This window comes from Sciurus carolinensis, chromosome Y (genome assembly GCF_902686445.1).
Source record: "Sciurus carolinensis chromosome Y, mSciCar1.2, whole genome shotgun sequence".
Lineage (NCBI taxonomy): Eukaryota > Metazoa > Chordata > Mammalia > Rodentia > Sciuridae > Sciurus > Sciurus carolinensis.
The window spans coordinates 629,936-654,712 of record NC_062233.1 but is presented as its reverse complement, the minus strand read 5'-3'; the positions used below and the strand labels follow the sequence as shown (position 1 = coordinate 654,712).

Below are 24,777 nucleotides of genomic sequence, written 5' to 3'. Positions count from 1 at the left end.
CAAACTCACACTCTTACATGTCTAATTAATGCCTCCCTACTAATATCAAGAGTTTTTCCTATACATCTCAAATTCCCATCCATATACCCCTTAGGGACACTGCCTCCAGACTTTGTTGAGCAACACTTAACTAAAAAAGTCTTTCCTATAAACCTCAGAGAATACTCCCTATAAATGCCAGTGAGATATTTGTTCAAACCTGAGAATTCCCATGCTACACCCATCAGCAAATCCTACTGCAAACCTGAAATACAACTCATTAATCACCAAAATACCCTTCATACTCAACTCTGAAGGTTGGACTGACACACCTCAGAGAGAACTCAGGATACTCTGTTGAGTGGCCTCCCTAAACACTTTAGGGATTCCCTCTACTATTCTCAAAGAATATTCCATTAAACCTCATTGTGTTTTACTGGTCATATCAGATAGATTTCATTATTCATTTCTGAGGACCCAACTACACAACAGAGAGCACTCCTCCTAGGCAGACAAAAGCCCTTCTACATCCCTCATAGACTCATCTCATACACTCTTTAAGTCCTCCTTACAAACTCAAAGCATCTGAATGGAAACTAATATAAAAACTCCCCTGAGGTCTTTTAATACTGATATTTTACTCATATCCTACTATCAGAAACTTAAAATTGCTGCTGTCTTGCTGTTCAACTAATAAGCTATATATTCTATAAAATATAACAAGCATACTTGGAATGAAGCCTATGAAGAGCTCTTTTAAAACCACCTGTTCCTACTGATAGGAATACTAACAGCCTTTGAGGGAAGAGTCCCCTGTGTTTTCTTTGCAAGCAAAGGAATAAAATTTATTTTTCCTTTTTCTCAAAAGCATGTCTTTATTATTCAATTGGCATTGGGGACAAGACCTAGATTCAGCAACAAACCTGGCACACAAGTTGGGACACAAGGGCAGACCCCGCTCCAAACTTTGGAGTTAAATCTGGCACTGTAAGCAACCACACTTCCATACTGATGATGTAAAGTGAACTTTTTGAAAGTTAACTCTTGGAAAGTTAGGACATGGTAAGTGTACCTCAGGTGGAACCAGAGGCTATTCATGATTCCTTGTCTTGGTTAAATTTGAGAAATAGGAACCTCAATGCAGAAAATTGGCTACACCTTGGACATTTGGGCCTTCCAGTGAAAGAAAACAGAACCTGCCCTGCTGGATGTCTACTAGAAATGGATAAAGTCTTTTAGGCCAAAGGGACCATGAGAAAGGTGATCAATGTTATCTTAACCAAGAGTTGTTTTAGGAGGAAATAAATGGCTCCAAATCAAATAGACAAAACCATCAATAATAACCCCCTAAGAAAGAGATATTCTCTTCTATACATTGTTTAAATTGTATGAGCCTGCTTTGCCAGACATCCTACTCTGTCTCTTCTGCCTGTTAAGAAAACTCATGCTGATGAATATGAATTTGTGCAAGACCTGAGAGCTATATATTAAAATGTGATGTACATTGCTTTTAAGATATTTCTTTGTTCAAGATACAGAAGACTTAAAATCTTGACCAGGCTTGATTTTTATGAATAATCTAAGTGTACTTGACTAAAAATTATATACAACTGAAACTAAATATGTTTGTCTGAGCTTTATCTAACTGTCGTATAAAAGTTTAATAAATGAAAGTTCATGTAGGTTCAACTAGTAAGTGCATTCTTTTATTCATTACATCTGGCATAATAGGCACAACTGCCATTTAAAAAACTGACATGTATCTATCTGCTTTGACTAAGTCTAATTTGAATTAAACATAGTTCCCTGAAAATATAAGAAATTTAAGGTTCTCCATGATTTTTGATAGTACTGCTATACCCTACAAGTCTGTAAATATCTGTAAATTCTGAATATTACTGTGAAAATTAAACCTATGTAATATAAGGATTTCTATGCAATAGTGACACTATTAGTTCTTTGTATATTAAGTATACTCATCTTCTAGTATACAAACTTTAAAATATAAAGCTTGGAAGAGCATTTTACTAAGCTGGTGTTCTCCAAACTAAATTGTCTACAACAGTAATTTTAAACCTTATAGAAATAATAATTTTGAAATTTATATATTTAATGTTCTGTAACTGGACTTGTTAAAAGATATATGTAAAATTTGATTTATTTTTTATGCTGGGTAGAAATTTAAATGTTTTTTAAAAGATAATGCAGGCATTTTGAATTATCTCTGAGGGCATGACCATCATCATCGGAAGGGTGACTCACTTCCTGAGACAACTACAGGGGACTGGAGGCTCCTTGACAGGATTCAGGATTCAATAACAAGAGGTATTGAGAGACTCTGGGCTAACTCAGAGTAGGTTGGTGAGTCTCTCCCACTGGTGAGTCTCCCTGGATGGGTCAGTAGTCCTGCAATGCTGTGAACTTCATGGAGTAGAGTTGCCCAGTGTGAATTCCCCCTGAAACCATTAATCTAGACAACTGGGAGCATTGTAGAGGAGGATCACCCAGCCAGAGATTTCTTTCAGTGCAGAACGAAGGTCCCAGGCCTTGGCAGTAGGTCCAGTCTGCAGGGAACGTTGCAGAGAAGGTCTGCTCAGAGAGAGTCTCTCAAAGGGTCAGGGACCCAAACAAGGTGGTAGATCTGGGCTCCAGGAAATGTTGCAGAGGAGGACTGCCCATTGAGAGTCTCAATCACGGGATGAGGCTTCCTGGCCCAGGTAGGTCCAGACCCCTGGAACATCACAGAGGAGGGCTGCCCAGTCCAGGTAGAAGATGTGGAACTAAGGGTACTTCTCAGAGGAGAGCTGCCCAGTGAGACATCCACACCACATGAGTCTTTCCTACTGGGTGAGGCATTACCACCAGGGTGGTAGAGACATGCTCAGACCACCCATGCCCCAGCCTGCAGTTTAGTCCCCCTTTTGACTGACCATCAGTCAACAAGTGAAGTGCCTCTTCCCACCAACAGAAAATATACCCCACCTGAAGGCCACCACCTCTAGAGGGGCAGTTTTCTTGTGTATCACTTTATTATCAAGTTTCTTCAAGACATCAGGCTACTGAAGTTTAGGAGGCGAGTTATTGTATATACAGGAACACTATAAATCAATAGAGTTTCACTATTAGAGGGGTAGACATCTGACCAATATGAGAAAAAAAGGGAAGAAAATGTACCAAACAAACCTAGATGCTACATCAATATAATTCAATGACAGCATATAGAAAACATGTCAGAAATGGAGTTCAGAATGTACACAATTAAAATGATCAGAGAAGCAATGATTAGATAAAAGAGAAAATGCAGGCTTTGAATGATCGCATCACTCAACAGTTAAAGAGCAAATGCAGGAAACAAAATATCATTTCAATAAAGAGTTAGAGATACTGAAAAAAAAGAAATTCTTAAAATGAAGAAAATAATAAACCAAATTAAAACTCCATAGAAAGCATAACCAATAGGAAAAACACCTGGAAGATAAAACCTCAAACATTGACACAAAATATTCAATCTTGAAAACAAAGTTGACCAAACAGAAGATGGTAAGAAATCACGAACAGAATCTACAAGAATTATGGGATATCATAAAAAGGCCAAATTTAAGAATTTTTGGGATTGAGGAAGGCTTAGAAAACAAACCAAGAAATGAATAATCTATTCAATGAAATAATATCAAAATTTGCCACATCTGAAGAATGAAATGGAAAATCAAGTACAAGAGACTTATATGACTCCAATATACATAATTACAATACACCCCACCAAGGCATATTATAATAAAAATGCCTAACATACAAATAAAGACAGAATTTCAAAAGCTGTGAGAGAAAAAAATCAAATTGCATTCATGGGAAACCAATACAGATACAAGCAGATTTTTCAACCCAGACCCTAAAAGCTAGGAGGGCCTGGAACAACATTTTTCAAGCTCTGAAAGAAAATGGAGGCCAACCAAGAATCTTACACCCAGCAAAACTTACCTTCATATTTGATGAAAAAATAAAATCTTTCCATGATAAACAAAAGCTAAAAGAATTTACAAAACGAAAGCCAGCACTTTCTTTTTCAGCATATATTCCGTGCAAAATATTCCATGAGGAAGAGATGAAATACAATGATGTAATCATCAAAGGGAGGAAATATCCTAAAGGAATAGCCAAAACAAAACAAACAAAAAAAAGCCAAGAAACCATCATGTCAAAAACAATATGAGTCAAATGACCAGAATCAAATCATATCTCAATAATAACCCTGAATGTTAATGCCTGAATTCATCAATCAAAAGACAGGCTGGCAGACTGGATTAAAAGAAAGATCCAACTATATGCTGCCTGCAAGAGATTCATCTCATAGAAAGAGATACCCAGAGAACAAGGTGAAAGGATGGTAAAAACCATACCATGCACATGGACTCAGCAAAAAAGTCAGAGTATCCATCCTAATATCAGATAATGTGGACTTCAAGTCAAAGTTAGTCAGAAAGGATAAAGAAGGACAATTAATACTGCTTAAGGGAAGCATAAATCAGCAAGACATAATAAACATAAATATCTATGCCCCAAACAGTGACTCATCCATGTACATCAAACAAATCCTTCTAAATTCCAGAAATATAATAGACCACAACACCATAATACTAGGTGATTATAACACAATTTTCTCACCACTGGACAGATCTTCCAAACAAAATTGACCAAAGAAATCATAGCTCTCAATAAATAATCAATAATTTAGACTTAATGGATATATAGAATATACCATCCAATGAAGATCAAATACATTTTCTTCTCAGCAGCACATGGATCCTTCTCTAAAATAGACCATATGTTACTTCAAAGCCACTGTTAGCAAATACAAGAATAGAGATACTACCTTTTATTCTGTCAGATATGGATTGAAATTAGAAATAATGACAGAATAAAAACAGAAACTACCTCAACATCTGGAGATAAATAATACACTATTGTATGATGAACGGACAACAGAAGACATCAGGAGGGAAATAAAAAATTCTTAGAGGTAAAGGAGAACAAAGATACATCGTATCAAATCTCTGGAATACTATGAAAGCAGTACTTAGAGGAAAATTTCTTTCATGGAGTGCATTCTACAAAAAAAAAAAATCAACAAATAAGACCTAACACTACAGCTCAAAGTCAAAGAAAAAGAGAAACAGAGCAACCCCAAAAGTTGTAGAAGACAGGAAATAGTTAAAATCAGAACTGAAATCAACAAATTGAAACAAAAGAACAATTGAAAAAGTTGACACAATAAATAGTTGGTTCTTTGAATAAAAAAAAAAAATTGATAAACCCTTAGCCACACTAACAAAGAAAGGAGAAAGTCAATTACTAAAATTCGGAATGAAAAAGGGAGTATCACACCAGACATGAATGAATGCAAAACATAATTAGATACTATTTTGAAAATCTATACTCTAACAAAATAGGAAATCTTGAAGACATCAACAGATTTCTAGAGACATATGAATTACCTAAACTGAACCAGGAGGACATACACAATTTAAATAGATTAATTTTAAGTAATGAAGTAGAAGAAGCCATCAAAAGCCTACCAACAAAGAAATGTGTGGGACTAGATGGATTCTCAGTCCAGTTCTACAAAACCTTTAAAGAAGAGCTCATTCCAATAGTTCTCAAACTATTTTGTGATAGAAAAGAGGAGGGAACTCTCCCAAACTCATTCTATGGAGCCAGTATCACCCTGACACCTAAACCCGACAGAGACACATCGAGGAAAGAAATTTCAGACCATATCCTTAATGACATCGATGCAAAAATTCTCAACAAAATTTTAGCCAATTGCATGCAAAATATATTCAAAAGATAGTGCATCATGATCAAGTAGGTTTTATCTCAGGGATGCAAGGTTGATTCAACATTCAGAAATCAATAATGTAATTCATCATATCAACAGACTTAAAGGCAAGAATCACATGATTATTTCGATAGATGCAGAAAAAGAATTTGATAAAATACAACATCACTTCATCCTCAAACACTAGAAAAATAGGGATAGTGGGAACATTATTTAACATTGTAAAGGCCATCTATGCAAAGCACATGGCCAATATTATTCTAAATGGAGAAAACTGAAAACATTCTCCCTAAAACTGGAACAAGGCAGGGATGACCTCTTTCACCACTCTTTTCAACATTGTCCTTGAAACTCTAGCCAGAGCAATTAGACAGACCAAGAAAATACAAATAGGAAAAGAAGAACTCAAACTATCCCTATTTGCAGATGACATGATTATATATTTAGGAATCAGAAATTTCACCAGTAAACTTTTAGAACTCTTAGTGAATTCAATAAACTAGCAGGATATAAGATCAATGCTCATAAATCTAATTCATTTTTATTCATAAGTGATGAATCCTCAGAAAGAGAAGTTAGAAAAACTGCCCTATTCACAATAACCTCAAAAATAATAAAATACTTGGTAATCAATCTCACAAAAGAGGTGAAAGACCTCTACAATGAGAACTACAGACACTGAAGATAGAAATTAAAGGAAACCTTAGAAGATGAAAACATCTCCCATGTTCTTGGATAAGCAGAACTAATATTGTCAAATGACCATATTACCTAAAGTGCTATACAGATTCAATGCAATTCCAATTAAAATCCCAATGACTTACCTTAAAGAAATAGAGCAAGCAATCATGAAATTCATCTGTAAGAATAAGAAACCCAGAATAGCTAAAGCAATCCTTAGGAGGAAGAGTGAAGCAGGGGGGTATCACAATACCAGAACTTCAACTATGCTTCAAGCAATAATAACAAAAAGCATGGTATTAGTACCAATATAGACAGGTAGATCAATGGCAGAGATAGAGGACAGGGACACAAACCCAAATAAATACAATTTTCTCATACTTGACAAAGGTGCTAAAAGTATGCAATGGAGAAAAGATAGCCTCTTCAACAAATGGTGCTGGAGAATTGGAAATCCATATGCACAGAACAAAAGTAAACCCATATCTCTCACCCTGCACAAATTTAACTCAAACTGGATTAAGAAACTTGGAATCAGACCAGAGACCCTTCATCTTATAGAAGAAAGAGTAGATCTAAATATTCAACATGTCATTTTAGGATCAGACTTCCTTAACAGGACTCCCATAGCACAAGAAATAAAAGCAAGAATCAGTAATTGGGTTAGTCAAACTAAAAAGATTTCTCTCAGCAAAGGAAACTATCAGCAATGTGAAGAGAGAGCCTACAGGGTATGAGAAATCTTTTCCACTCATACTTCATATAGGGCACTATTTTCCAGAATATATAAAGAATTCAAAAAAGTCTACACCAAAATGCAAATAATCCAATTCACAAATGGGCTAAGGAAATGAACAGAAACTTCACAGAAGATCTAGTAGTAATCAACAGATATATGAAAAAAATGTTCAACATCTCTAGGAATAAGAGAAATGCAAATCAAAACTACCCCAAGATTCCATTTCACCCCACTTACAATGGCAATTATCAAGAATACAAGCAACAATAGGTGTTGGCAAGGATGTGATGAAAAGGTACACTCATACATTGCTGGTGGGGCTGAAAATAAGTGCAGCCACTGTGGAAAGCACTATGGAGATTCCTTAGAAAACTTGGAATGGAACCACCACTTGACCCAGCTATCCCAGCCCTCAGCCTATACCCAAAGGACTTAAAATCAGCATTCTAAAATGATACTGCCACATCAATGTTTAACGAATGGATAAAGACACTGTGAGATACATATATATATAAATATATAAATATGTATATACACAATGGAATATTTCTCAGCCTTAAAGAAAAATAAATCATGACAATTACAGGCAAATGGGTGAAATTGAAAAATATCATGCTAAGTAAGATAAACCAATCTCAAAAAACCAAAGGACGAATGATCTCACTGATAAGTGGATGATGGCACATATACGGGGATGGGGGGGTGCAAGAATGGTGAAACAAGAACTGCATAGAGGGAAAAGTGGGGTGGGAAGGGTTGGGGGAAGGGAAAAATAACAGAATGAGCCATATATCATTACTCTATGTAAATGCATTATTACACAAATGGTATGCCTCTACTTCATGTACAGAGAACAATGTGTATCACATTTGTTTACCATAAAATAGATGTTAAAGAATTATATTTCTTGGACAGTAACTATGATACAAAATAATTTTATTTTGCTATTTTAAATTTCATTTTGTATTTCCTCATAAACTTTGTTACTTTAGCATCCTACAGAAGTAAACTTCTAATATACAACCTGAGTTAACTTGAGATAATAGGCTATCATCTACAAAGAACAGACAGGAGGTAAGCCTTACTTCCAGTACTAATACTGATCCCAATTCAATAGAATGGGTAAATTTCTGTACAATTTTAATTATTGAGTTTTAAATCTTACTCCCTCTTTTAGACTGGTGAAACTAGCTTGAGAAGTGTTTAAAACCAAAAACTTGGAGACAAAATTTTAGGAAGTAAAATGTCCAAGGAAAAAGTAGCCTGTATTGACCTTTGCCCCATAAGGTCAGCCAGTACTCTGAGAAAGACAGGACCCATCCAAAGACTCTGAAACTCTGGGGAGTCACATTATCTGTCAATCAGGAAGACCAAAAAGATCCTAGAGAACAGAAAGCCAGATGGTGGTGCACATTCGTCAAAGCGGAGGTCTTTGGAGACAAAAATGTCCCTGATGCTTGCAAGAGAAGCCATGCATGATCATCAAGACCCAGACTTTAGGCATTCTGGCACATGGCACCACTGGTAGAGGAAATGTAAATAAGCCTGGAGGCTTTTCACATGTTACTCAGGTGTAATCTCTGAGAACTCTCAGTTGATTCTCAAGAATAGATAACAAGGTCAGTTTTGACCATCTTGGTCTTAAACACCTGGCAGGAGAGTATACAGACTATCCTGTGCAGTCCTACATGGGCAACTCAAAGGAAAAACAATTTTTTAAATATAACTTAAGATGTACACTTTTGACTGCCCTACCCAAGTAAGAAAAACTGGAGACTGCAAAGAAATGTTCTTATATAAAAATGTATAATAACTATCACACAGGACTCTGGAGAAACATTTGTCCTATGTTTCAGAAACTGACTGAAATACTAATTTTTTAAATTAATTAATTACAAAAGCAGTAAGTCTTTACTCTGTCATTTATTGTTGTCCTAGCATTGTTGAACCTTGCCCTATGCATACGTATATGTACAGTCACATGCCAACTGCCCCCATGGAACTAGGGACAGTAATGATACTGAAAACTCCTAAATATACATACCCCACCTGACAGAAAAGAAGGACTTTGTAACACTTCCACTCAACTTCATCCTCTCTCAGCAGGAAGCAGCCTGGGGATGTCATCACCAATTTTTCCATAGAAATGGAGTGTAGAAATTGACAGTGGGGAAATGTAACTCTGGCTCACTTCACCATCTTAATATAGCTCTGAAGCTTATTTTTAAAAGGGACATGTTTCGTTTTCCACTTCTCCATCTCCCTAACCTGGGAGAAGGGAAGGATTACCTTGAGTTACCTGTGCTTCACAAGAGGGGAGTATCTGCCAGGGGATCTAAGAAGTGAATATCTTCCAAATTAAGAATCAATGTTAACACACCGTCAGGGTGCCCTGGGACCCCTGTCAAGGCACACCTGCTATTAACATTTGAAGAAATTCTTTAGGGTTCCCCTGTTACTCTTGATGGAGGAAGTCATGGCCTGAAAGGAATACTCTGGTTTTTTCCTTTGATAGCAGGGTGATGGAAATTTTTCTTCTTTTTTTTCCCCTTAGGACATCCTTGTTCTTGAATTGGCCTTGGGAACAATGACCAAGTCTTTTGCAACATGACTAAATGAAATTTCCAGGTGATACCTCAGTGTATATCTTTAAAGAAATTACTAAATCTTTTCCACAGTCGATGAACAATTTTTCATTCCCACCAGCAATTTAATAGTCTTCTATTTTTTCTATACCCTTGTCTACTATTTGTAACTTCTCTTTTGAAATTTAATCTCTAGTAGGTGCAAAATGGTATCTCATTTCAGTGTACACACAATAGCATGGAAAACAGATTTTCTGTGGCATTTAATATTAATGTAATTCAACTATTACAATATAATAAATGGATATCAGAGTAATTTAGAAGACTTGAATGTTAATATGATATCCAAGGAAGAGTATTCAATAAAAATGCAGAAACTTCATGTGACTTTTAAATCTTTATTCCTAGTTTAGCCTGTAGAACTAATGTACTGAATTTCTGTACCTTTAAATACTAATATAACATCCATATTATGGTATCTAAAACCAATGAATATATGTCCTGTGGCCAGTAATCTTACTATAGCATCCTTTCCATAAATCTTGACACATATACAATAACTTCATTGTGGATTTTAATATTCATTTAATATCCTTGTCTTAACATCTGAAACTTGTAAACAGGTCCTCTTTAGCATTTAGTATTAGTATGATTTTATATTATACAATCTTACACTAATAAAATATCTATATTTTGTCATTAAATTAATAAGATATTCGTGAGATACTATTAAAATTGATGTATTAACTTTCATGTTGACTTTAATCCTAACATGATATTCATACTTGTGCTTCTAAATGGACATAAATGTTTATGGCCTTTAATACTAATATGATATCTATAACATTTCAAACTGATACAATGTGTCCTGTGTCCTTTAATTTTGATGCAATATACATACTATAGCAAGTACAACTAATATAATTGCCTTGAGGTTTTAATATTATTATATAAATCACAGTACAGCATTTACTATTAATAAAATATCTTCCATCCAACTAGGATATTTTCAGAAAATGATTGCTAATCATGCATAACAAGTGCAATAGCTACCCTGTAGTCTTTTATACAAAAAGATACCCTGATAAAACATCTCAAGTTATACAATATCTGCATTTAGATATTAATAGTAATGTAATACTCATACAAAGAATCCAAAACTGATATAATACCTGCTCTATGGACTATAGTTCTATTATGGAATCCATACTAGAGCATGTAAAGAGTGACTTCCCTTGCCATAGAGATGCAAGTGGCCTCCTGTGCCAAGTAGAATTGTTCCAAAATCTCTTCCCATAGTATAATGTGGTTAAACTACAAGGAACCCACAGCATCCTGGTGCCCAAGGTCTATAGTTTCCTACCCACTTAGTGAATGAACACCAGCAACTTGTTTCACAGAAACAGAAATCAGCAGGTTTTATCAGATTTCACTTTTAAGTTGGAGTCATGGAATGCCGTTTTTCTATCTGCTTCCATATTCTCAGTGCAAAAGCACTGTTTGAATTCTAGAGCACTGTGGAAAAATTTGGTGTGGGAGCAGGCAGAGGCCTGGGGACACCTTGAAGTGGCAAGGGAGTTATAATTGCTGTGATTTAGTTCTAAGTGCCTGAAATAGGTGAAAATTCTGGGGTTATAAAATTCATTGATTCACATATTATATCAAGAAGAAAGGATGGTGTAAAATGATCAAAACATTTGTTCAATATCACAGTCATAACCATGGGAGATGACTTCATTTTATCCATGTCTTTAGGGAAAGGCTACATCTCTTCTCTCAGGTGGCATCAAGCCACTTCTTTATTGGGGTGAGTAATGGGGATTGAACTCAGAGGCAATGAACCACTGAGCCACATTCGAAGCCCTATTTAAATTTTATCAAGAGACAGATTCTCACTGAATTGCTTAGCACCTCACCATTTCTAAGGCTGTCTTTGAAATTGGGATCCTCCTTCCTTGGTTTCCCAAGTTTCTGGGATTACAGGAACATACACCACATCCTGGCCCTGCAAGCCACTTCCTTATGCTTTATGTGCAGTTGAAGATAGGCAGTTTCTTCCTATGATTTCAACTAAAATTTAATTGAATGATTCTGCTCTCTGTTCCTGTTAGAAGGTAGACTAAACCTTGAAAGGAACAACTCCTTAAGGCAAACTATACAATGAAACAACACCAAAGGTGCAAGGGTAATTTAAATATTTCTAATACTCATATTGAGAGCATAAAAAGGAAGAGTTGGAATTGAAATATTAATAAGATAATGCATCCTTTCAAGAATATGACCTTCATGTGATTTAAATATACTAACAATGAAGAACATGTGCTTTTGAAACTACACCCTCAAGTTTGACTCTCTCCAACATACTTCATTTTACCATAACCACATGCCAGGTTTGAGGAATAAGGATCCCCTGATATCAGGGGTTTAAAGGGCCTGGTCTTTCACCTTACATGCTAATGTTAGGGGATAGAGTTCCCTAATAGTATTTCTTCTCAGGCCCCAAATTAGAAGAAATAATACCTGAGTGGGAGCACAAAGTTCCAACCAGGAAGTGTCCAAAGTAGATCATACTTTCTCACTTCATACTGGCCACAGGGTGTTCATATTGCAGACATCATACAGCAGAAAAATGAAGATGCCTAGGGTTTAGGGACACTAACCTGCAATCTTCCACAGCCCTGACTGTTGTTTAATTACATGAAATGCAAAGTTATATGGCAATTTGAGGTTAGTCCTATTAGCCAAGATGTAATATATGTTGTAATATATGTTTCCTCCTATGGATGTAGTCCCACAATTAATAAGTAGGTTTGCTGGGACTCAGAATAAGCTATATCTGATTCTAATGCCAAAATAACCACACCAGATTACGAAACTCTTACAATATTTCTTATTCTTATCAGACTTGAAAAGTGAAAGTAATTCAAAAAGCTTGATATGTGATATATGTATATTAATCCACTCCTGTGTATTACATAGTACTACACAAAAAGAACATTCTCATATAACTATCATCTTAGGGGTCCACTTCAGAATTCAGGGAATTCTGACTCATTTTACCTCAAGGTCAAATACCAGGTAAAATTTATCTCAGCACCCCTTTACATATCAAAATTTAGGTTGATATTAAATATGTGGGAAGCTAAATAAGGATTTATTAATTATGAAACAGGCTGGTCTAGAGAAATATAAATAACCAAGAAGTCCTATGTTTTCAAAATAAATAGGGACATACACTGTAGGTCATTCAGTATAATTTTTTTTTTTTTGAGGGCATACAGCAAAAGGAGCCCAAGGGTGACATACAATTATTGAAAGTAACATAAAATATCAAAGAAATGGGATCTGGATTTTCAGACAAGCAAGAATTGGCATATTGTTTCTGAGCATGTGACTGATATGAGTGACCCTGATGAAAAGGTTGTAAGATTTTGAAAAAAATGTGGTGATATGTCAGAAAATGTTTAAGCACTATATACACAGTAACTTCAAGGGTACTGATAGTTGTGGTAGCAACTTATATCAATTCTTCCATGAAGTCTTGATCTAAATGAGTCCTCTAAAATCATCCAATTGTAGAGATGAGAAAATACAGGCTTCTAGATAGCAAATGGTTTCTCAGCATCACATGTCAGACTGACAACTTCCCAGGAGAGAACTATGTGAAATTCCTTCTAGGATTCTCAAAGTCTGATTTATTCCTGATGTATGGGATATTTGTCTAGAGAAATAATATTTCTTCTACATTTTAAAGAGAGAGCCTAGTGAAAACATCCCAGGAGGTCCATTTGAATTGAGAGACTATTGTTTGACCTTCTTTCATGTTAAGAAAAGTCTTCAGTAAAAGGTCAACCCAGGTTCTACATTGGGGCAGTGCTTCCAGATTATTTGGTTCAAGACAGCGCAATATGGGGCCCTAAATATGATTAGGACTGAGGGAAGAAAATAATCTGATAAATCAACTGAGAAATAACTCAGTTTATCAGTTGGGAAACTGAAAAAAATGGAGCAATGTGATCTTCTTTACCTCATGGTCAAGAGATTAACCAAGAACTTAAACTTTAACTTTTTGTCAAAACCAAGAGAATCCTGGCTGAGAGAAGCTTCTAAATCAGAGATTTCTTATGCCAATTATACTTTAGTAGTCCATCTGTTATGCTATCTGCCTGTAGCTATTAAAATGTGGCATGTTCATATCCCTTCATTGAGTATTCCTTTTCCTGAGAGTCTTTTTTCAGCAACCCACTAGTATATTTGTATCCTCACTCCAAATGTCACATGTTGGTGTTCCAAATACCTGGTGCCTCAGACTGTGACTTCATTAAATATGGTTCTTTTTAATTTTTATTTTTGTTTTATGTGGTGCTAGAGATTGAACCCAGGGCCTTGTGCATGTGAGGTAAATACCAGCTAAACTATATCCCCAGTTCAATATGTGGTTCCTAGAGTCATGGTTAATGTTAATGCAGTTAATTGGTATGAAGGCTAATCCAATTAAATTTTACTCCATATAAAACAGCAATAAAGATACAGAAGAATAGGAAAAAAATCATGCAAAGAGTCAAAACGTGGCAATATAATTATCAAAGTTTTGGCCGCAAAGGAAACCATTCCTGGAGATATCTTGATATAGAGAATCTGGAATTGGCAGAAATAAATTTCTTTCATCCCAACTGTGGAATATTCATGACAGCCCAATGATATTGATGGAACCCAGCAGAACACAAATACACTGTCCCTGCAGCAGGGATGAATTAAGCTACAAATGAATCACATCACATTCCAACAGCATTGAAAGACTAAACTTCTGCAAGAAATGAAATTTTTAATGGAATATTTTAACAGAATTGAGGATACACTCAATACCCGATGGGACTATAGAGATTTTTGGCTACCCTTTCCTTTGTTAGAAGAATAACTGTTTGGATTATAGTTATCTGACTTCGTGATTTTGCCCAGATTTTTTGGTGGTAGTGGGAAGTAAAGAAGAATAAAAATCTGAAGAGCATGTGATGAAGACTTACTCTTTAACTGTAAAATGATCACTTGATTTGGGGCAGAGCTGTTGAAAATTACAGAAGTGTGACATGGTATACTCACCTGAGTTGAACATTTCCAAAAAAACACATTCAGATTAGAATATGAACATTCTTATTTATATACATTCCCTCCACAGTCCTCATTACTAATTAGAACTTGAAAAACTAGTTACAATCAGAAATCCAAATTTGATGTTCATTGACACAGTTCATAGAATAACCACAATCAAACTGGAGAAAATTTAGAAAACTGAATATTTGTAATGTTTATTTTATTTGTATATGAAAAATCATTTGGTTAAAAATACAAATAGTAATAAACTAATTATTGAAACTTAAGTCAAAATATGTTATGAAATTTGCCTCAGTGAGGGTCTTCCTTAGTAAGTTAGAAAAAAAAAGAAAGTGAGGACTCAAAGCTCAATGTATAAAGCAAGCAACAATCCATAGAAAAGGGATGCAGAGGAGGCAAATTCTTACAGATCCTACCACTCTATTTTATAAACCATATTTCTAAAATATCTTTCAAAACAAGTTTGTTTGGTACTTTAATCTCTTTTAAAATCACTGTTTGAAACAAAAATAATTGACTGAAGACTTTCTAATATTGGTACATGAATTTCTTGGATTTTAATCCAAAGGGGTATTGGAGAAAGAAAAGGTGCATGAGTATTTTTGTTAGGGGTTTTCAAAGGTGTTGAAACAAAATCAGAGCAAAATGTTTCACAAATTATAGTAACAAAATTTGATTGAATCTTTTTTTTTATAGACATAATTACAGTGGTGAGGTTGAGCAAATCCAGGAAAAGTAGCATTTTCTTTCCTAGAAGATGACATGTAGCTAACTGCGGGCTGGCACAAGACAGAAATGTTACAGAATTGATGCTGCCTTCTCCCATTTCATCCATAGGGCTTGCTGTTTCACATATCCATTAGTTTATTCTGTGTTTCATATTTAAGCTATTATTTCTAGAAAGAACAAAACCAAGCAAAATTATTGATATTTTATTTATTAAATTTTATAGGAACTTCTGCATTTGTTATAATAGAACATTTGCAAATAACCATGGTTGAAAAATGTCTCTGGTGTTTATCTTCAGTGTCTGGAAGAGTATGTTGTAACATGGTTGAATACAAATTTAATTCTCATGATGAGTCTGAGACTTAAATACTTAGAAGATAATGAGATGGACAAAAATCTTACTTCTTGATGAAATCTAGGTAACAGAAGAAAACTAAAATTCCTTTGCATGGGAAGGTATTTTTTTATATTTACTTTTTTCAGGTCTCTGAATTAGATATCATGAGCAAACTTGAATATTTATTGACCTAGAAACAGTCATTTCAATTATCCTTTCTCTACATCAAAAAACGTAAAGGGTATCCATTCCTGACATCAGAAAATTGATTTTAGCAAGTGTAACAATATTTCTGTTCTAAACTAAAAATGATAGCTGATATTACTGAAAACCTACCAGGTGTCACTGTGTAAAGGTCTATAATGTTATTTATTTAATTCTCATATATTATTTGCATAAATAAATGGAGTCATAGATCAACTTGCCAAAATGAAACAGCTTAAAGCAGAAGTGCTAGAGTTTGAGAAGGGACAGAGTACATTTCTGAGTTTCCTTATGTTCTGAATTCCTACACACCTGCAAAAAGACCTGGAAGTTGTGATCACTGTTAACCAAATGGATGAAAGTCAGTTTTTCATCTTAGACTTTCTGATTTTGGCTACCCCAATATATGAGAATTTCTGACATGATTATTTTTATTATCGAGTTGGGAGAGAAAAATTGTGAACAGTTATGGATGTAAAGGTAGAATGTCTATCTCAAAAATGCTAAAAACATGTATTCCAAAAAAGTGGTATACTAAAGTGAACAGTACAGGAGTCATTGTGTCTCATTTTGACAGTAAAGGGGTCATAGTGTACTTATTCAACTTTTTAATCTCAATGTGAAATAGTATTATCCTATAAACATTAAGGAATGTGAATCTGTCTTCTGGCTTCAACAATATTGTCCTTTTTTGAATTGGCCTACACTTAAATAAATACAATTTCAATATTTACTTTTATGCATGTGATTACATTATAATTTTACAACAGTAGTTCTCATTGTGGCATATTCGTCCATTCATGTATTATTATTTACTATAATTCATTCCCTAGTACTTCCCTCGTTCTCTTTACCTCCCTTACCCTGTTCCCCTTCCTCTACTCTTCTGGTCTTACTTTAATTTATTTACATTTTATTGGTGTATTATAATTGTACATAAATATGGAATGCACAATGGTATATTCACAATTTATACAGGTCTTTCCTTTTTCCTCCCTACCTCCATCTTGATCCCCTACCTCTCTGCTACTGATTTCCCAATTTATCTGAGATACTCCCTTTTCATTCCTTTTTCCTAAATTTTGTATCTCAGGGTAAACTAACTAAAATAAAGCAATAATCTCCCCAAATAAATTACTATTCTCTACATGTAGTTTATTGCTTCCAAATTTTAAGAAGATGGGTAGGTTAAGACCTGTATCATGGAGGGAAATACAATAAAATATTGTAAAATAGTACTTTCCCTCCCCTTTTTATATAGAGAGGTATTATGGTTACAATTTTGTGATAGAAATTGCAAATTTGCCACAAATATCTAATTAAAATTGTAGCTAAAACTAATAATCAGGAACTTGTTCAAAACTCTTATGTACACAGAATTTGCTGTTGTTAATTTACTTATTGAATGAAATATGAGATTTGTGATGGCCTCAGTAGGTATGAGGTTGTTGCCCAAAGCTCAGTTCTTGTCCCTCAAGCCAACTCAATAATGAGGACATTTTTTGGAAAAGAAATATATGGTTTATTGCCTTACTAGCAAAGGAGAAACGAGTGGAACACCTGTTCAAATGACTGTGATTTTGTCCATAATCAGGAATGGGGTTTTTATAGAAGTGATTGAGAAAAAATGAGTTCAGGTAGGAGGTTAAAGGAAGGAGATCAAGGAAAAGAAGATCAGGAGGAGAAGTTTAGGGATAAGATCAGGGAGAAGCTTACAGAGAAGATTTGGGAGAAGGTCATGGAAATGGTTAGAAAAATAAAAATATATATAATTTTTAAAGTGACAAGGAGTAACTTAAGCATCAAGTGATCCTGTTACATTTCCCCATTGTCAATTTAAAACTTCCATTTCTATGGAAAGTGGGCAACAATATCTCCAATCTATTTTCTCCAGAAAGCAGGAAAAAGTAGGGGAAATATCCCAAAGTCCTTGTTTTCTATCAGGATGGAAATGGACAGTTAAGGGTATTCATCATCAGAGCAATCCAGAGGTCCACAGTGGCAGATGACATGTGACTGAACAAGGCACACATAGGGCAAGTTGTGGTACATCCACAATAAACAGGACAGTAATGCATTACTTTTGTATATAAGCACAAAATAATTAGTATTTCACTCAGTCTCTGCAAACCCCTGAGGACTTTAACTCATGATTTTATAGTGAAAAACAGATTAAGCTCATCAAAGTAGGAGGTTAGAAAAATTTGTAGGTCTATGAAATCAGACTGAAATTAACGCAGAAGAAATCTTCAACCCTTGTCATTATTATCAGGCATGCTTACATAAGAACATTTCCATGATAATCTCCATGATAATTTTTGGTAGGCCTCACACAAGTGTACCTCAAGTTATATTTAAAAGCTTTTTCCTTTTAAAAGTACATTTAGGACTGTGCTGAGACTTTACTCTCCTGCCAGGTATTTGAGAACAAGTTGGTCAAAACTGACATTTGTCCTATCTACTCTTTTTTTTTTTTTTTTTTCAGTAGTTCCGGGTTTAATGGAGGGAGCAAAGGGTGCTGCACTGCTGCCCAAAGGGCCCGCAGCTGGGTGGCTAGCACTGAGCATTTAATGTTTGCAACTAAACAGAGGAACCGGGCAAACCGAGAACCAACAACTCGAGGCCTTCCTACCTGCCTCTGCGACCCGGGGACAGGTCACCCCCACCCCCTGGGTCTGGGAGCCTCCCTACCCCCATTGCCCTTCTGAATTCATTTACTTCAGGGGAGTCTGGTAGGGACGGCGCCACCTGCAGGTAGGACAGGGAGCGGACGCCCAGAGCTCCCAATCTTGAAGAGCCATCCTGCAGTCATTTTGGAAACAATAAATACTGTGCAGGGAGGAGTGCTCATTGGCCAGCTGGCAGCAAGGGAGTCCGTGGGCCCCGCGGCCCTGCCCCGCCCTGCAGGCCAGGCCTGGGCCGCCCACACCCTCACTCCGTGGGTAGGATGATGTGGATTCCAGAATCCGTGAACACAGGCCCACTCATCTCCCCTGTCCGCAGCGCAAATGAGGCATCTTCAAATGGCTTTTGCATCTGACCTCTGCTGAAGGCTCCCAGGTCCCCCCCGGCCTTGGCCGAGCTGCAGTCGCTGAATTGTGAGGCCAGAGACTCAAAGTCTTACTCTCCCGACTTGATCTTCTGGATGTAGCCCTTGATCAGTTCCAGGACCTCCTCCTTGGTCTGGGTGATCTTCTCCTGCCGCAGGATGAGGGCCGCCTTGATTGACTATGCTTAACCAACAGGTGTGAGCAGCGGACCCTGGCAGGCTCCCCCTGCCCATTTTTGCTGCCACTACTGCTGTTGCCACTGGGTCGCTCCCATTGGCTGGCGTTGGTGATGTGATTGAAGTAAAATACCCGACCTGAGCTGTGGCTCATGTGCTTCTCCCAGCCGGGAGGCAGCTTCTCCTCCTCGGCCATCTTCCCTCCTACCGCAGCCCCTACCTACTCTTAAATGTCAGCTGAGATTCCTCAGAGATGACTCTTGGAGACAAGGTGCCAAGCATCCTGTCTTCTTTAGTTTTTCTCTATAAGTTGTGCCAAATCTCAGGATTGGTCCAGGTCTGACTGACCATATGTGGCTTCTCTTGGATTCATCAGGGTTATTTCAATTGCCATTGACCCACCAGAGGTGCAGGGCTGAGAGAGGGATCCTGTCATTCTTTGAATCCTGGATGACCTTAGAGAGGAATGTCAAAAAACTGTCTGTTTTTTCCCTTGGCCCTTTCACTTATTTACATTATTCACCATGGTTTTGAATTTAAATACTAGGCAAGACAGTTTCATCTCTGTAAAGAGAGAGTAACAGGTTAAAATTTTAGTATAAATAATTGTGCAGATACCCCTTTAATTTAACTGGGGTTAGTATTAGTACTGCAAGTAAGCATTTTATACTTTATAGATAACATGGAAAATACAAAACAAAATTAACAGAGCAAAAAAAAAATAAAAAACTTAAGTTTTTGTGATAGCTATGAACCAAGAAAAATGGCTTTATATTCTTGAACCTTTAGTTACATATTGTATCCCCTGTCTGAGATAAAAATAATCTGTACCAAAACTCATCTTTGAGCATAACTTTAAATGAGCTGAAGTCTAGACTATTTTGAAGATATTTTAACATGAAGTAAGTGGGAGGTAGAGTCTTATTTCTGGTAAAATGGGGCTTTTCACAAGTAACACAATACATTACATCTGAAAACATAAATCAGAGACAGAATAAGACAACTTTTAACTCTATTTTTGCATAAAAAGTGGCAGAATGCTTCCATGTTTTACAATATCACCTTTAAACAGATCAGATTCTGTTTAATACCTTCCAAAAATGCATTTAAATTACAATTACAATGCTCAGAGTCATACAAATTGAACATATAACTTATGACTACAGGTTACTTTATCTATAAAACATCAAGTGCACAAATAAATACCAAATTTGTTATTTCCATACCATTGTGAGTCATTTGCTACACCTAATTGAAATTTGGAGAATACCAATAAGACAAAGTGATCTCCAAAGAGAAGACTTTTTACTTTTAACTAAAATTAACTATTAAGGTAGAATTTAGAATACAGAGTGTATGGTGACAATAATCACAGGTCTGCATGGGTTAACAAAAATCAAATGATATCCTTAAATCTCTTACACATTTAGAAAACAATGTTAATAATCAGAAATTGGCTTAGTCAAAGCAAGCAGATATAAGACAGGCCTTCAAATGACAGGGTGGCCTATCTGTATTGGATATAATGTATCAAAGAGAGCACTTATTGGTTTCTTGCCAGTAAGCTTATATAAACTATCATTTTATAGATTTTTACAGAAAACTTAGACAAGTCTTAGAGAGATGGAGTTTTCAGATTCATATATATACCTATATATCTATAAATCTATATATACATATAACATATATTTAAGGCGTCTACTATATTGTTATAAACTAGGTAACAGTTGTTTGTTTAACCATTATTGATTCTACAACTCTCTTCAGACATTTAGTTGGATGAGAAACTATTACAGCAAGAATTGTTTAGCCCCAGTAATGAACCTTCCTTGGCAAAATGGGGTCTCTTGTTAGAGCTTAAAAAGGTAGTATTCCTGTTCCCAGTTTGTAAACTGAGAGTTCTGGAATATATTCCCACATCCTTTGTGGACAGCAACTTCCACCTCCATGGAAAAAGGGGCTGGAATGCAGGGCAGAGGCTAGGTTCTCTTTGACCATCTTTTACAGCCTAGGCAAAATTTCTGGGATTCCCTCTAGCTTAGTGTAGTGTGCTTGACTTCAATGAGATCATCTGCAACTTCCCAGGGCCAAACTGAGATCTGCCATCTTCAACTTAGTTCATGATGCTTCAGGCCCCTTTTATGCAACTGTACAAATACCTGTACATAAGAATCTCTTTCATATACTTTAACCCTGGAAGACCAAATTCAATGTCAACATTGTATAATAATCTAGAAAAACAATTTAACAATTGTTAATTTAAAATCCAGATTGTTAAACAGTAAACCCTCTTTTTCTTAGACAGGTTTATACCTATAGCATCAAATTCCAGATTTTGTTACAGTAAACTTTCTCTAGACACATTCTTACCTATATGTACAAACAAGAAAGGATGAACAAAACTAGCACTAAAATATGGGAACCTTTTAAACAGATAAAGCTGCATGTACAAACGTATTTCATTTACTTGGACATATCAACTCCAACTGAAAGTTTGTACAATAATCTGGGAAGTTATTTAAAAGTCAGATTATTACAGTAGAAAACATTGTCATGAACTTAAAGGTGGCCCTATTTTCAACTCACTTTACCACTAATAGTCCAATTCCAACTGCAAGATTGTACAAAAAAGAAACAGAGAGAACAACCAGAAAGGAACCCCGAAAGCATGGGCAACAGATGGAAAACTTTAAATTGACCAGACAAGATTTTTCCCAAGAGACTAACCAACCATAGAACCAGTGCAGTACAACTCATATCTCAAAAGGGGCATTAGTATATAAAAATAAACAGAAAACCAGAAGGGATTGAACTAGGTGAATATTAGTAAGTACAATACAGAGGATTTAATTGTGTTTTTTTAATAGGGTAAAATATATTTCCTCCATTTCATGCTGAATGGTGACTGTATTTCCTGAGTATCAAGGTCAACAAATAGATGAGAATCTAGAACAGATAAGAAGCGAGTATTTATCTCTAGGTTCTTGAGTCTCACTGAATCATGACTCACACACAACTGGAGCCACAGATGTCCCAAGAAAGCAATCAGATGTTCACACAAAGAAGAATTAAATGTACAGAATCAAAGTTCTTGGTGTGCACAAAAAATGGCCAAGGCCAAAAGCAAATGGCAAAGGGTGTCACAATTTCTCGTATTCATTTTCCTTTTTCTCAAAGTAAGCAACTGATAGATCAACGTGTGCAGTTCAGGGAAAGAAGGCAGGAAGTCCCCAAAGCTAAAAGAGTTTCAAAGATCTTGGGACAATTCTTAAGACTGAACCTGTACTCACAGAACAACTCCTCTGGCTTGGTTTGAGGCACATTCACAGCATCACCAAATTTCTCCAGCAGTCTGCTCACAACAAACATACCATCAATTTGTATTCTCATCATGGAGGTGGGAGTCTCTTGAAGACCAAGGCTGATCAAGAAAGCTGGAGCAGAGGCTGCTCTTAGGTCCCATCTGAGGTGCCAAATTTATTGCCTAAAGCTCAGCACTTCTCCCAGAGGCCAATCTAATATTGAGGACACAGTTTTCAGCAAAAGGAAAAAGATGATTTATTGCTTTGCTAGCAAAGGAGAAACAGGGGACTCCTGTCCTAAAGACTGTGATACTTTCTATCAGCAGAAATAGGAAGCTTTTTCAGGGGTGTTTCAGAGACAATGAGTTTAGGGAGGAGATTTCAGGAAAACAAAGATCAAGGAAGAGACAATAAGAGAGGAGAAGGTTAGGAAAAATAAGACCAGGAAAGAGAATTTTAGGGAAAAGAAGATCAGGGAGAAGGTCAGGGAAAATGTTGGGAAAAAGAAAAAAATATCTAACTTTCAAAGTCAAAGAATATAGTGAAAGTATCGTGTGATGTGTTCCAAGGTGAGTAGTCAATTCTTTTCTGTTAATCCTAAATGATTTCACTCTGGTTATTAAACACAGAAAATATTAACTTCTTTCTAAAACTGTATGTTCATTAAACTACCTGTTTATAAATTAAATTTTTTTATATTGTACCTTTCTACAAATATATGCTTATTAAAGCCCATCTTTTAAAAATCCTTTTCCAATTGAGTAGGGAAAAGACTGACAATAAAATGGAAATGATACGCAGGAAATACAGTCAGCATTCAGCACGAAATGGAGGAAATATATTATTTACCCTATTAAAAAAACAATTAAATTCTCTGTATCATACTTACTAATATTCACCTAGTTCAATTAAATAAATATGTTGGCAGCTGGTCAGCTATTTGTCCCAATTTAGTTTATTCTGTGAGCTCATCCTAATTACCAAAGCAGATTCCTAAAGAGTCTGAAGAAGACAGAAACAATGAACTAAAGGCTGCCAATTGCCTTTTATGGCTGAGAACAAATGGTCTTAGTACTGAATGTTAACTGCTGGTTTCAGGTTATTTCAGCAATTTAAATGATCCAGTACATCACCCCAATCTTTTGTCTAAGTGTGAGACATGAAAAGTCAAACGTTTGGTATTCGAGTGGATTTTCTGTTTGGTAGTTGCTTATTTTACAAAATTATATGTCCATTAATATTATTTGTGAATATGATTAAATGTTCTTATGAGATCAGATGTATAGAAAACATTCTGAAAATTGTGGTCAAAAATTTTGCAAGACAGCAGAATTTAATAATTACTATTTCATTGAATATTTCTCTTTTAAGTGTTTTGGGTTTTCAAAATAAATAAAAAGTAATAATAACAACTAATTATACATGACACATGTTTTGAAATATCTCTAATTGTTAGGTCAGAATTTGGGCAACGGTAGAAGGGAAAGCAACTGAGATGAAGGGCAGCATGCCAAATGGTGATCAAATGGACAAGAAAACTCCACTGACCTTAACTCCACCTGTTGACCCTAATTCCACTGACCTTTAACTCCACTTGTTGAACCTTAACTCCACTGATCCTTAACTCCACTGTTGAAACTTGATTCCACTGATCCTTAACTCCACTTGTTGAAACTTACCTCCCTTAACTCCACATGTCACTCAGCAGGACCCCCACCCATTCCAGCCTATAAAGGTCTGGGCAGTAGGGCCATGGGCAGTTTCTCTGGCTCCCTACCTGACCTGTACCCAGGGGACTGGGATTTCTCCTGAGAGCCAAATTCCAATAAAGCTTGCTTGACTGCTTTCTCTCCAATTTTGTTTGACTGATAACCATGTCCCTGAACTTACATTTGGTGCCAAAAACACCAGGAGGGTTTTCAGGCAGGTTGAGGCCCACCCCATCCCTCAGAAGAACTAGGAGATTACGTTCTGTTCTGCACAGCTCGCTCTGTTCTGCTCCATCCCATTTCTCTTTATCCAGGATCAGATAGGGTAAGTTCCCTGG

The 24,777-nt window shown here is 36.0% G+C and overlaps 1 pseudogene; it reads right to left on the bottom strand.

Moving 5' to 3' along the window:
• Positions 1-19,104: 19,104 nt before the first annotated feature.
• Positions 19,105-19,624, bottom strand: LOC124973042 (peptidyl-prolyl cis-trans isomerase NIMA-interacting 1-like; annotated as a pseudogene).
• Positions 19,625-24,777: the final 5,153 nt, after the last annotated feature.